Below are 13,869 nucleotides of genomic sequence, written 5' to 3' on the forward strand. Positions count from 1 at the left end.
TTTTCACCATTAAAAGTGAAAACCAGGGCCCTTACAAATCAAACCTTTCGGTGGAAGAGCCCGGAGGCAGCTCTCCTAACTCCACCGTGTGGTCACCGTGCCAGGCACTCTCAGTTATTTAGCACCAAGGCTTAGGGTACCCTAATGCCATCGCCCTGGCCAGGACCTTTTGTAGCTCATTCCCCTACTCAGTAGTGTGTCCCGTGTTCGGTTTCTGTCCCCTGCTGACACATGAGTCATTTTGGGAGTGGAGCAGGAATGTGAAAAGTCAAAAGTGTGCCCATATCCTCTGACATATATCCTGTCCGGAGCTCTCCTGCAGTGATGGAGCTGACCACACGAGGTGCAGACAGACAACCAAGATCTTGCAGAGTCCATCCCTGAGCTGATCCTGCTCAGACACATCGTGGCTTATTCAGTGGCAGCTGTCAAAAGTGAGTTGCACTGGAAGGGAAAAGTGGCAATGAAAAATAACAGTAGCTCATTTGTTCTCCAGATTTAGAGGTGTCCAGCAAAGGGGAAATATGTCCCTGCTTTTTCATTTCATGATGGATGAAGAAGTCTCTGAGAAGTATGTGTTTAAATTTGATATTAGGATCTTGAGTCATGCCTACCTTTTGAGACACAATATTTAAACAGAGAGCTCAAATCAGAAGAAGTTCCTGGATGGTGAAAGCAGACATGAGTCAGGGAGGGACTTTCAGCCGTCTCTTTTAGGGCTGTCCATTAAATGTTTGATTAACAACACTGAGGAGAAATTATGTTTAAATTAAAGATTCCACCTATTTTCTATGTGAGAGCTGAAAGAACTAGAAATTGAACTAAAAACTACCCTAAGGAAACCTGACTCTTGCTGTTTCCAAGAGAAAACCAGAAAAGAAATAAATTTTTAAAAAAGAAGGTGGTACTTGATGATTTTAAAGAGATAGTCTCCAGCTCATAATAATCTCAATGTCATGAACCATGAGCAGACCTGGAATTGCTACCAGTGGGTGATAGTGAGGCTTTGGGGAATTCAAGGTTTGCAGTGTTGCAGATACTCAGACACACCAGGGCCCTTTCCCGTTCCATGGCTTTCTTTCCTCAGACATGGAGTGCAACTAAGAGGTGTTATACAAGGCAGCTAGACTTTTACCACTTGAAATTAATAACACGTTTGGCTGTTCCCCCACAACAGGAATAAGTTTTCTGGATATTCCCATGCCCAGTTAGTCTTGGGGGGTAACCATCACTTTTTTTTTTTTTTTTTTTTTTTGTTGAACAGAGGAAGAGATGGACCTTGACCATTGTTGGGGCTGTGCTCACCCAGCAGGTTTCAAGTCTTCTATGCCAAGGACAGTCCTGAGAAACGCCCTGCACAGCTTGGCCAACTTCTCCAGCTGCCATTTTCATTGCCTTTGAAACAGGTTAATGCTCCTCAATGTGGCCACGAGGTTCAGACATTGACACCTTGGTGAGGAAGTGGAGAGTGTGCAGTGTGGTTTGCTTTTCCAATGTTTGGATTGCAGCAGATCTGGCCTTGCTGTCGAAAGGCTTTTTGACCCTATGTGGGCTAGAGGCTTGGCCATGCTCTGCCAGCCAGGCTCCCTCCTGTGGAGAGCAGCTGGCCATGCCAGTGGCCTGCACCCTGCACACCCTGGCCCCACCACCCAGCCCTGCCCATCTGAGTCCCAGCTGCAGACTTCTGTCTCAGCTCTGCTGCTCAAAGGTTGAGACAAAAGGGGGATCACTGGGCAGCCCACGTGGGAAAGCAGAAATATCTATATCAACACAGCAATACAGCTTAAATCAGGCTTTTCCCACTCTGGTTTCTACCTCTCCAGGCTTTTCCCTCCTTCCAGGGAGAACTTCCCAGCTGAGCCTTCAGCAGAATTACATTGCTTGTGGTGTACACCAACACTGCTTCACGAAGATTTAGCTCCAGCCATCCTCAGGAAACTGATTCAATTTTTCTGCATCTGGTGACTGCTGCCCAGGGTCATAGTCTTTCATAAAAGAGCTGATGCAATGCCAGGGCCACGGTGCAGGGCAGCAATGAGCAGAGCGTGTCATGGGCAGCACAGGCCATGAACTTCAGCACCAGATTTCTTTAGAAATACATGGTCTAATGCAAGGCTATTTCCACCTTCCTAAGACCTCCTCACAGATTCATGACTCAGCTGAGGCAATGGGCAAGTGAAAAATTCTTGCAGAATTCCTGTTGTCAGAGGGTCTCACAGTTTTTCATCAAGGCTGGGGAAAACGAGGCACAAACCAGCAGTGAGGTTTGCCTCAAGACAGTATCAGTGAGCAAACACCTTAAGAGAAAGAACTGCCACATTCTTGTCCTGGGATGCACTAACCACCCTGGTTTTGCTAACACAGTGCCAGAATGCAGATAAAAGCATCAAAGCTAAGCTAAGGTTCTTTTAGATAACATGTCCCTTCTTATTCTTCCCTAAAAATAATTAAAAAAAAGCTTTTCCATTTAGCAGTAAGTTTTGCAAGGGGATTTCATCTGGTGTTGACATCTTGGAAGTTTTATTGGATCTCCTCGGTTACCCCCTCGAAAACTGTTGAAAAAGCATGTACACAATAATGCTTGCTGCAAGGGCTTTGCAAGGTTTGTTTAATGTTGTTTATTTATCTTCATTTTAACAACATTCCCTGTCTCCCTTTTTTGTCTTCTATTTCATAGCTGGAAGTTGAAACCAGAAGAGGAGACTCAAGTAATGAGGGAATAAGCTGAAAACTGGGGAAAGAAATGAACCCTATGCCAAAAATAAAGGCTTGCAAAATTTTTCCTAGGATTATTTTCTGCATCTCTTGCATTGATTTCCTGAAGAAGTATGAAGCAATTCCAGCTTTAGAGATTTATCTAGAGGTAGGAGAATCATACTGTGGGTCTTTCATTCAAAGAGCAGTGCTGGGGTGGCTTTCTGTCCTTTCACCAATGCTTTCTCTCCTCCTCACCCTCATATAGAATCTGCTCTTCAAAGGTGTCAAGCCCTCTCTGCAGAGCAGATGAACACTGCCATCACTCACCACTGCTGCCAGCAATCTCTTAGGTGTCTCTGGTTTTGACAAGTTGACTTTTGGGCAGAGTTATGTGTTGCAGAGAAATAGGGTAGGGGACCATGGCTACAGAATGAGTTGGGACAGGACCTGGCTCAGACTACAGAAGTTCAGAGTTAATGAAATATGATGGCAGCTGCAGATCTTTTGGGGTTGTCTGTTCCAGCAGTTCAGGTGCCAGGGATCAGATGCCAGCTAGTGGGATCACCACCCTTGTTTGATGTTGTTTTTTCCTCATGCTTTCTTTTGGAAGCTGATGATCCTGTGCTATATTTTCACACGCTCTTCCTTGTCCAGGAGAGGTAGCAAATGGCTTTCATATCTGAAATGGAAAGCTAAGAATTGTTTAGTCACCTGGCTCCAGACAACAGCGACTTGAGGAGCCTGGTATCATGGCACTTACCAAAAGTGCTATTTATGTTTACAAGAACTGGCAGCATCCTGGTCACTTGCTTGCTTTCTATCATGTTCCCCCAATCACACACACCCACCTTAAAGCATCATCTGTTGCTCTATAAATTCAATGGTTCCCACAAATTCTTGAAGATCCCCTGCTCCATCCTCACTCTTCAAGTATGGCTAAACTCAGTATGGATTACCTGGGCTCCTCAGTTGGGAGCACCCAGAAGAATAGCAATGGCCAATACCCCAACTGTCTTCGGAAGGGCAAGGGCTGGAAGAAGCTGATGCTTACCTTGCCACCCCGTTGCTGCTGAGTGCTACATGTGGGATTAAAGGCAGTCAATAAAGTGGCTGAAATCACTCCTGTCTTACTGCCAGGGTTAGAAGGGAATGCAAATGTAACTGGGGTGACGGCCATGGCTCCAGGCTATGACCAGGATGGCAAAATTCCCTGTCATTGATGAGAGAATAAGTGCCAAGATAATCTTATCAGCATCAAGTATTAGGCTGGTAACATGCTGATGACTGGGATAGGGTGCTTATCTCTGCACTTTGCTCCATCCCTTTCAGTCTGACTCATTGCCAGACACCCTGCCCACCCTCCTCCCCTCCTGTTACCCCAAACAGGCTTTGCTCCCAGTCCTCGGGCTGCCAGCAGCAAGAACCCAGCCGGTATTGTCTAAACAGGGCCATACAATGGGCAGCATTGTTGATACTGGATTTTTGCCCTCATTGAAGATGACCTCACAGCCCACCCCTTGGCCACTTCAGCCAGCCCCTCGGGACTGTGAGGCTGTCTTTTGAACTCGGGTAAATAAATTGGGAGAGGAGGGGGAGAAAGGGATGGGGACCAGAGGAACACAGCGGTCTTTGTGTCGCCACCCTCTCTCCAGCACTGGTGCTCTCTGGTGTCCTACCCACATCAGATGTGGCAGGCCAGGTGCCAAGGAGCCGCACGCCGAGCGCCCATCGCCGCCCTGCGCTCGCTGGGCAGCGGCACCTCTGCGCTCCTGCGCCTCCCTTCTCCGCTCATCCCGGCTGGCCTCTCTCCTCCTCCTGCCCTTCCGCGCCTTCCTTCCACATCTGCAGCCTACACCTCCTGCCCCTCTCTTCAGGCTGCCACCGTCCTCCCCGGTACCCCATCGCCCGCTGCCAGCACCGCGAGTGCCGAGCAGGGAGCTGCAGAAATGCCACCTCCTGGTGACACATCTGACCCAGCTCAGGCGGCGTGGGCAGTGCCACGGTGTCCCGTTCTCCACGGTGTCAGCCCGGCTTAGCCGCAGCTAACACACCCACCAGACCCGCTGTGTCTGGATCTCCACCTGCGTGGGAGAGAGGCGATGCTGCGTGGCTGTGAGCGTGAGCCCTGGGGACACATTGCCACATAGTCAGCACACGGGGAAACTGCACACGGGGAATGGTGAGGACACGTCCAAGGTCAGCTTGCAGCTGCCTCTTGGGCAGAGCACAGTGTCCCATGCCACTGTTTATCCTGTTTGTGTGCGTGCTCTGCATCATTGCCTTCTACCTGTCTACTTGCTGTAAAAGCAGTCTGACCATTTGATGACTGCCCCAACATTCAGGAGAACAAAAATAGTTTATCAAAGTTAAAAATAACCTAGGTCTAACGATTTGAGAGACGTCTCCCTTACATACTTGCTGGCTGAATCTCAGATATTAATTTTTATCCTGGAGATGTTTCTGATAGACTCCTGTTAGGAGAAGCAGGCATACCCTGACAGGGAGACACTGGTGGGGCTGCCCTGAGAATGCATACATGTTGTTGGGATGAGAAGCAGGAAGGACAAAGGAGAAACTTGCTGGACACTCAAACCAATCATCCCTGCTCTAGGCTTATCAGTGGCACACAGACAAAAACCTCAAAGATGGGATCTGCCTCTCCCTGTCTGCTGCCTCCAACTTCGGCTGCATCCATTTACTTTTAAAGTGAATGTTTTCTTTCCCCTTGGACAACAGGACTAGAGCAGAGAACTTTGTACTACTCCAGAAGCCAGCATTGCTTTTCCTCTTTTTGCTCTCTGCTTATCCCAGTGAAGAGCTATATATTGTCAGCAGCATTTTATTGGTTTGAGGATATTTTTTTGCCGACAAGGATGGTGCTTGTGTCTTTGTCTAAGTCCATTTGCAACTGAAAATCCTTCAGGATTCCCCCCTGAGCAGAGTGCCTCCCCACCATGGTGTATGGGCTGCAGCAGTGTGCATGGCTGGCCCAGTAAAGGACATTTTGTGTGCTTAAGGAGAAACATCCTTAAGCTGTTATGTTTCTGCCCAGCAAAAAGGTCCTACATGCTGTTAGGTTTCTAGCCAGGAACATTTTTAGGTTTCCTTGCTTGCTCCCTTACCTGCCTGCCTGGTTTTGCTGCCTTTTCAGGTCTTTAAAGAACTTGTTTACCCTGTCTCCTCCAAAGAATGGAGCTGAAAACACTCTTGCCTTTCCATGTCTACCTCCTCACTTAAAGGGCTGCAGACCTATGGGTTCCTGTTAATTTTGGTGGGTAAAAATGTCCCATGATAACCTGGCGCTTGTGTTTGGAGTGTTAATAGAAGGAAAGCTCTGTTGCAAGTGTAAAAGAAATCCTGAGCAGGTAACACTGAGGGGACCCTGCTGCCTGATTTCATCTGCTCTTAGCTACTGCTGTGACTTTGTTAAAGAATCCTCGTTTTGTCTCTAAAGTCTTGTGATGGTACTAAAGCAGCAGTCTCATTCAAAATGTTAGTCTACAAAGATTTTCTTACAAAGTCTGGTCCTCATGGCACTGGAGGGGTGAGCAGATGACTGACCACCACATGCATTCACACATTCACACAGCAGGCATTTGGTGTGTTTTGGAAGGTGAGTGTTTTCCTTTGTCAGGGGTGTGTTTGAGAGGATCATGTTTGCAGAGGATTCAGGAATAAACTGCAAAAACAACTCATGTTGGTACAGAAATTACTTCTACCTTCTCTAATTGATAATGACAGGTGATTTTATTACTGATTCTTTGAGAAAAGAGTAAGGTAAGGGTGAAGTAGCAGAATTTTATGGCTTTTGGTATAGAGTTATATGACATTATCACAACTGTTCTTATCCTCCTAATTTTACCTAGATGAAGATAGTTGTGAAGGTGTTGGGAAACTGGGCTAAGAGCCCCCACTTTGAGTCTGAGGGTTCTTGGAACAACTCTGGGATTCATAACTGCAGTACAGCTACTTCAATTTCCCTGCTGATACACATGAAGAAAGACCAAACTTCTTCCTTCTGTAGACTGTGCTGGCCTAGGAAGAGTAGAAAAGGTATTGGAGGTCACCCTGCTTAGATTTCCAGTTAGATCTTGGAAATTGGGATACATGGACTGAACTAAATAATAGGATGCAATTCACTAGACAAGTACAAAGCTCTAGTTTGAGGTGGAGTCAACTACCTGAACCTGACCTGGGAGAGTAACTTGGTGAGATATCAGTTCTACAGATAACAATCTGGGGGCAACAGTGGACATGTGCTCACAATGCCACACTACAAGCAGAGCAAACTGTAGGTGTACAAATAGTGGCCGATGATAGACACAGGGAGTGACTGTCTGGTTCTGCTTGGCACTGGGGACACCCAGGGTCTGAGGGTTTTCTTTGTTTGTCCACTGTGCCATTTTGCTTTTTAAATAGCCTGCTGGCTCTGTGGTGTGCCTTGGGAATAACAACTCTGAAAAGGGATTTGCATGTAAAGATTAGCAACCCTAAAACTTGAAGAGCCTCCCTGAACAGCAAAATTATCACACAGGAAGAATCCAGGTAGAATCCTTTGCTACCTGTCCTGCAGCAGCAAAGTTTTGGTTTCATGTGTGATACTTGGCTGCACAGCTTTGGGGGATAAATGCCTGTCAGAGTGGCACCTCTTAAACCACTACTGCAATGTCTCCCACCCAATGATGTCCCCACCTGATCACAGCTTCTGAAATATGCTGAAAGCACCCCACAGGTATCCCAGGATCCCAGCTAACACACCTGAATGCTGAGATAGAATGAGTCTGGAAAGCACTGGAACACAGATAGGAGCTAACTGGTGTGCAGACACACAATGTTGCCAGAGGCTAGTCTGGCCCCAACTCCTTCTTCACCACTTCTTTCTCAATCAGTCAAACATATCCTTAGAAAACTGGCTCAATCAGGTGATTGGATCATCCCTTAATATCAATCACATGCAGCACCTAATCCCAAAATTGATGACAGACTCTGGGTGTTCAAATGGCCACCTAAACCTTTCCCATCTTGTCTTCCTACCTATAAAATATAAATTTATTGCATTATTTGGAATTACAGGGTGAAGAATAAGTAGAGAAAAGTAAGTACTGTGCAGCATGAGACCGTGCAGGTTAAATGAAGATAATTGCGCTGCAGACAAATGATTTCCATCTAAACAATGATTTGGTTACAGAGAACCAGTGAACAAAAATAGAAATGTGGTGAATAATTTGCAGCTCCTTAGGAATCTGCCTCTTTGGTCTCTAGCCAGGACTTGGCCAGCACCTTCCCCCAAAAGAACAGTGGAGTGAGCTCAGGATGTGCTGAGGTAAAACTAAAACAGGACTTTAGTGTCCAGAGGGTTCCTGCCTTGGTTTCCAAAGATGTCAGGATTCCTTCTTTCACATTTCCTCCCTGGGGCTCACAGCTGGATTTCAGGAGGTGCCAGGCCTTTAGATGCAGGAACCCTGTCCTTCTTCTGGTGCTGCTGGATGTGTCCCAAACATTTCTTTCACCCCTAGGAACAGGTTATCTCCTCTTCAGCATGTGTTAATGTGAGCCTTAGCCATAGATTATTGGAAAAACAATGTCAACTGCTGACACTTGACACCTGCTGGAGGAGGGGGAGAGGGATACTCCTGCAGCAGGTATCAGAAACGACAAATGTTTTGTCCTGGATGACCCTGATTTCAGTATCTCTCATTGCTAAAGTTTGCTCCAGGCATGACAGGAACAGGCAGGGTGAGTTCCCTGTCCAGGAATGAGTTACATGACAGTTAACCAGTGCTGAGGATTTAACTCTGAACAGCTAATCCAGTTTTATACCCCATGCCCCACCCTTTGGACTTTCCCTAAATTATTCTGCATGGGATATCTGCATTGCCTGGTCTTGCTAGAGGCCCTGAGAGGTGGAAGTATTCCTAAAGTCAAAATGCAACGATTACACTGCAAAGAGCCTGGCAACTCTAAGCAGATGGACATGGTATGTCCCCATAGCATGTCTGCCACTCATGTTGTAGCTTGTGCATGATATGCAAGGATCAGTAACCAGCCAGAAAAAAGCTTTCCCAGTTGGAATAAAATTGCACTCCCTTCATCCCGAACACCTGCACTGGTCCTCAGATGGAGTTGGTTGATAGCTGAGTGCTCTGCTGAGCGTTTAAAGAAGCCAGGCTGCAGGATATTGCTGTGGCTCCGTCCTGGTAAGGACAGGCTGGGTCTTGTTGAGGCTGTGCTGGCTCTGCCCGTATTATCCCTGTTAACCGGGGTGACAGGCAGTAATTGACTGAGTCTGATAAAGGACAAGCCCAATGCGGTATGGAAGGTGAGTGCTGGGGTGATTGGGATTTCCAGTGCTTGTGGTTGCCGGGGAAGGTAGTTCCAGGCAGAGCTGAGCAGGGGCAGCGCAGTGAGGGCGACCATGGAGGGTACAAGGCCCAGCTGCACGGAGGGCACCAGGCGGGCGAGGCCGGGGCTGCGCGGCCCGGGGCCCTGTGGTACCAGGGCAGCGGTGCTTGGTGTTTGAGGCCACCGCCACACCGGGCAGGCACCCGCTGGGACAAGCGCTCAGCAGCGGCCACCACAGGCTTGGCAAGGGAGCGAACCGGGGCCGCTGGAGGAGGGCGTGGGGCGGGCGGGCCAGGCCCGTCGGGGCTGGCTGCGCCCCGGGACAGCGCGGGCGGAGCGCCGCCGCCACCTGGCGGCCCGGGCCCGGCGGAGCGAGCGGGACGGTGCGGCCCGGCCTGGCCCGGCCTGTCGGGTCCTGCGGGGCTGCCAGCGGCCGGGAAGCAGTGGGAGCCTCCTTAGAGCATCCTGCGGGGCTGCCAATGGCCAGGGGGGCAGTGGGAGCCTCCTTGGAGCATCCTGCGGGGCTGCCAATGGCCGGGGGCAGTGGGAGCCTCCTTGGAGCATCCTGCGGGGCTGCCAATGGCCGGGGGGCAATGGGAGCCTCCTTGGAGCATCCCGCGGGGCTGCCAGCGGCCGGGAAGCAGTGGGAGCCTCCTCGGAGCATCCTGCGGGGCTGCCAATGGCCGGGGGCAGTGGGAGCCTCCTTGGAGCATCCTGCGGGGCTGCCAATGGCCGGGGGCAGTGGGAGCCTCCTTGGAGCATCCTGCGGGGCTGCCAATGGCCGGGGGCAGTGGGAGCCTCCTTGGAGCATCCTGCGGGGCTGCCAATGGCCAGGGAGCAGTGGGAGCCTCCTTGGAGCATCCCGGGGGCTGTCAATGGCCAGGGAGCAGTGGGAGCCTCCTTGGAGCATCCCGGGGGCTGTCAATGGCCAAGGAGCAGTGGGAGCCTCCTTGGAGCATCCTGCGGGGCTGTCAATGGCCAGGGAGCAGTGGGAGCCTCCTTGGAGCATCCTGCGGGGCTGCCAATGGCCAGGGAGCAGTGGGAGCCTCCTTGGAGCATCCCGGGGGCTGTCAATGGCCAGGGAGCAGTGGGAGCCTCCTTGGAGCATCCCGCGGGGCTGTCAATGGCCAGGGAGCAGTGGGAGCCTCCTTGGAGCATCCCGGGGGCTGTCAATGGCCAAGGAGCAGTGGGAGCCTCCTTGGAGCATCCTGCGGGGCTGTCAATGGCCAGGGAGCAGTGGGAGCCTCCTTGGAGCATCCTGCGGGGCTGTCAATGGCCAGGGAGCAGTGGGAGCCTCCTCGGAGCATCCCGCGGGGCTGTCAATGGCCAGGGAGCAGTGGGAGCCTCCTTGGAGCATCCTGCGGGGCTGCCAATGGCCAGGGAGCAGTGGGAGCCTCCTTGGAGCATCCTGCGGGGCTGCCAATGGCCGGGGGCAGTGGGAGCCTCCTTGGAGCATCCCGCGGGGCTCAGCTGAAAAATCTCGCCCCACCTGAGGGGTGCACGTGTCTGAGGTGTGCTGCACTGTCATCACTGAGAGATTTGGACACCATCCTCGTGGGATCCTTCCAAAAAGGAGAAATGATCAATGATGCTCCAAGTGAGATTCCTGATCACGGCAACTCTGTGCCAGTTTGTATCCATATGCTAAGAACTACCCGGCAAACCTGGCAGTGGTGGTCACAATAACGAGTTTAAGTGCTTTACTAAACTCATAAGCATGTAACTGGGGAGCAGATGAAAAGCACTGAAGTATAAATAATAGCTAATGAAACCAAACAATATTTCAATGCAAGATTTACTGTGAAGAAACAGAAAAAAACCCATAGGCATTACTTACGCTTCAGAGATCAAATGCTTCAAAAAGTGCTGGTGAATCTGAAAGTGGGAACACCAGCTGGCACACAAGTTCTGGAGGAAGGAAACAATTCCACAGAGACCTTCTTTTTACTAGTCTCCCATTATATGAATCATGTTATTCCATTAGAAAGCTGGATGTAGCACTGTAATTCTCTATCATGCTTGCTTCTGTTAACAAAGCTAATGGAATCTACTATCTCATCTCGTATCTGATGCATCCTGCTATTTTTTCCCCCTGTGTGTTAGCCCATGTAGTAATGCAACATTCTTCAAAAACCAAGAGGTATCAGCATTCCTCCTTCTCATCACACTTACTGAACACAAGCCTGCTGTGTTCTCAGGAGTTTTATACAGTTTTATACACTTGCATCTGGCAGATAGCTGGATTGGGGAAGAACTCTTTGGTCTAAGTCCTGCTTTGTCTTTGTAGGGACAGTGGTAGGTGTTGGCTTGTGATATACCATGGGACGCAGATTATGTGCCCCCTCTTCTGCTGGCTCTGCTAAATCTGGATCAATGGAGCAGCCTGTATCCAAACAACCTGTCACTGACAGTAGCCCAGTCTATGAGAAATGTCTCCTTGAGCCCCTTGATGGAAGCTCCCTGACTTGTGACAAGCGTGGGTCACCTCTGGGAGTAAACTGTGGGTTGGTTGCCACCCAAGAGCTGGCTTCATTGCACAGGAGGAAATAATTTTTATTTTGAAGCTGATCCTCCTCAGGCACTTCTGTTTTTTAAGGTGTGGTTCTCACCTGGCCGTTCATCACTGCCCACGGTGTGTCAAAGAGAGACTTTCTCCCAGCAATGCCAGTTGGCCCAGACAGTTCCTAGGAGCACAGAGTGTTTGCTGCATGTGTGCATGTGTTAACATGCCCACACATGGATCTGCATAGCTGCATGTAGTGCAATGAAGCCTTAAGAAAACAACACCTTGCAGAATGACAGGTTCTTTGTATCAAAACTGTACTTAGAGATCAAGAAAATTTAGTTCTATATTCTAAAAAGGGGAAAAAAATCAACATTATCTTGTAAAGGACCTGAAACTTCATCCTATACCTGCTTCTTTCTGCTCAGGGGGAGTTGTACATGCAGAATCCCTGTGAATTTGCAGCCAGCCAGTGTCCCCACTGAAGGCCACTGCATGTGTACTTGAGCATAAGAGAGCTCTCCAATGTGTTAGGAAATATGTGTTAGTAAATGTGTCTTTGTACAGATGTTTATGAAAACTTATTGCTAAATTGTACATCATGGTAACGAGCTTTTATAGGTCTGTCTTTAGCTAAAATATCCTTCACTCTCTCTTCACCTTCTCCTCCTCAAGTAGATCTACCTTGACAGATTGGAGATATGTTGGGCTGCTTACTGAAACAGTTCTCACATCTTGGTCTGCAGAAATCACCTTTTGTGCTGGTTCCTCAAAAAGTCTCTCATGAGTGGTTGAATCCCTTAATCTCTCAATATAACTAGCATAGGAATGGTATTATTTAAATGCAGATAAAATCCACCTGTTTGATGCAAAAAAAGAGATCAGCAGAGAAGACTTCATTTAAATGAAAACATATGAATGTTAATACTCTGTGCTGGGAAAACTTTCAAAATGTGTCATAAACAGTTTACTCAACACCAAGGTACTGTGCTTGAAAGTCTGTTTTTTCCTTTCTGATGTTTAACAGTTGATTAGTGCTGTCACCACCACTTTCCCTTTCTCTATTCCTGATGCAATCCATAGAGATAACAACTATCTCTAGCTCTGTTTATGTTGCCTGGAAGTGGGAACCAAACGCTTGTGTTGATGAGAACCTGCTGAAAGTGGATTATTGCCAAGGGAATTAACATAGCACCCTAAGTAAGAAAACAGGAACTTGGATATAGAATTATTTATGCATGGTTATGTCTTTTTCTTTGTTTTAATTGCAGTGAAGAGTGACTATAGAATACTGTGTACTGTTAAACTTATATACAAGATTTCTCAAGAACAAGGCATCTGTAAAACTTTAAACCTCAGTGACAATGATTAAGCTCCTGGAAGAAAACTAAAAGTATTGTTCAAAATCTGTGCTGAAACTGATTCTGTTATAGAGCTGGATACTTCTGCCCTGGTCCTCTATTCAGCACAGAAAGTTGGTCTGTAACTGGTGTCCCAGCATCATCTCTAGCTGGTGAAGACGTTCCTGCCAAGGCTGCTTCAGCAGTGGCTGGTGAGCTCCTGGAGAGCCTGTTCTCTTGGGTCTGGTGAGCAGAGTCACCTTCAGTCCCAACAAGTGACTGCTCTTCATTAACTTTTTTCTAACCATGAAATCTAAATGCTTTGTAGTTCTAATTCAGTGTTTGATAGTGCTTTTGGCGGGGGGGGGGAGGGCGGAATTTATGAACTCTTTGGTGTTCTCTTTACACAAAGGAATTAAGTGTGAGATATTGGTTAAAGGTCTGTGTGCTTGGCACACTGACAGAAAAACTTCTGTGGCTGTGGTACTTTGTCTTATCCTAACATGCTAAATCCCATTGTGATAGTGGTTTCTGGTTTTAGAGACAGTCTTCCCTGGGTATCTCTGAAAGGTTTCATCTAGGCCTGCTGAAAAATGGATCTCAACAAAGAAGGGATAAAGAAGAATGGAGAAGAGAAATTCTGTTGGGCTGGTTTTCACAAGAATGAAAGTTTGGTGATTAAGGCCCAAAGCACTGTAAGGAAAAGAGGTGTGAGGTAAGTGCTCACAGATGCTACCAGACATACACTGTTCATTGGCCAGGAAATACTGCTGCTCCACATGGGCTTACATCAAACACCACAGAGGGCAGAGCAGAGTGATCTATGAGGTCCTAAAGTCTGGATCATATTCTCCCCCAGCTGACACATCTCCCATCATTCAAGTTTACTGGCTGAAAAGGAGCTTTCTAGACCCACATAAATTGAGTAACCTCATGCTGCCTGTAAAGCATTGCATGTATTTTCTTAATTACAGAGTGCTCTTGGTT

At 48.3% G+C, this 13,869-nt stretch overlaps 1 long non-coding RNA gene across 1 annotated transcript; it reads left to right on the top strand.

The window, feature by feature from the left end:
• Positions 1 to 273: 273 nt before the first annotated feature.
• Positions 274 to 2,766, top strand: LOC130254982 (uncharacterized). The gene is made up of 3 exons (XR_008840842.1): positions 274 to 434; positions 1,265 to 1,453; positions 2,678 to 2,766. It is a non-coding gene; the product is annotated as an uncharacterized LOC130254982 (long non-coding RNA).
• The last annotated feature ends 11,103 nt before the right edge of the window (positions 2,767 to 13,869 follow it).

This window comes from Oenanthe melanoleuca, chromosome 6 (genome assembly GCF_029582105.1).
Source record: "Oenanthe melanoleuca isolate GR-GAL-2019-014 chromosome 6, OMel1.0, whole genome shotgun sequence".
NCBI lineage: Eukaryota > Metazoa > Chordata > Aves > Passeriformes > Muscicapidae > Oenanthe > Oenanthe melanoleuca.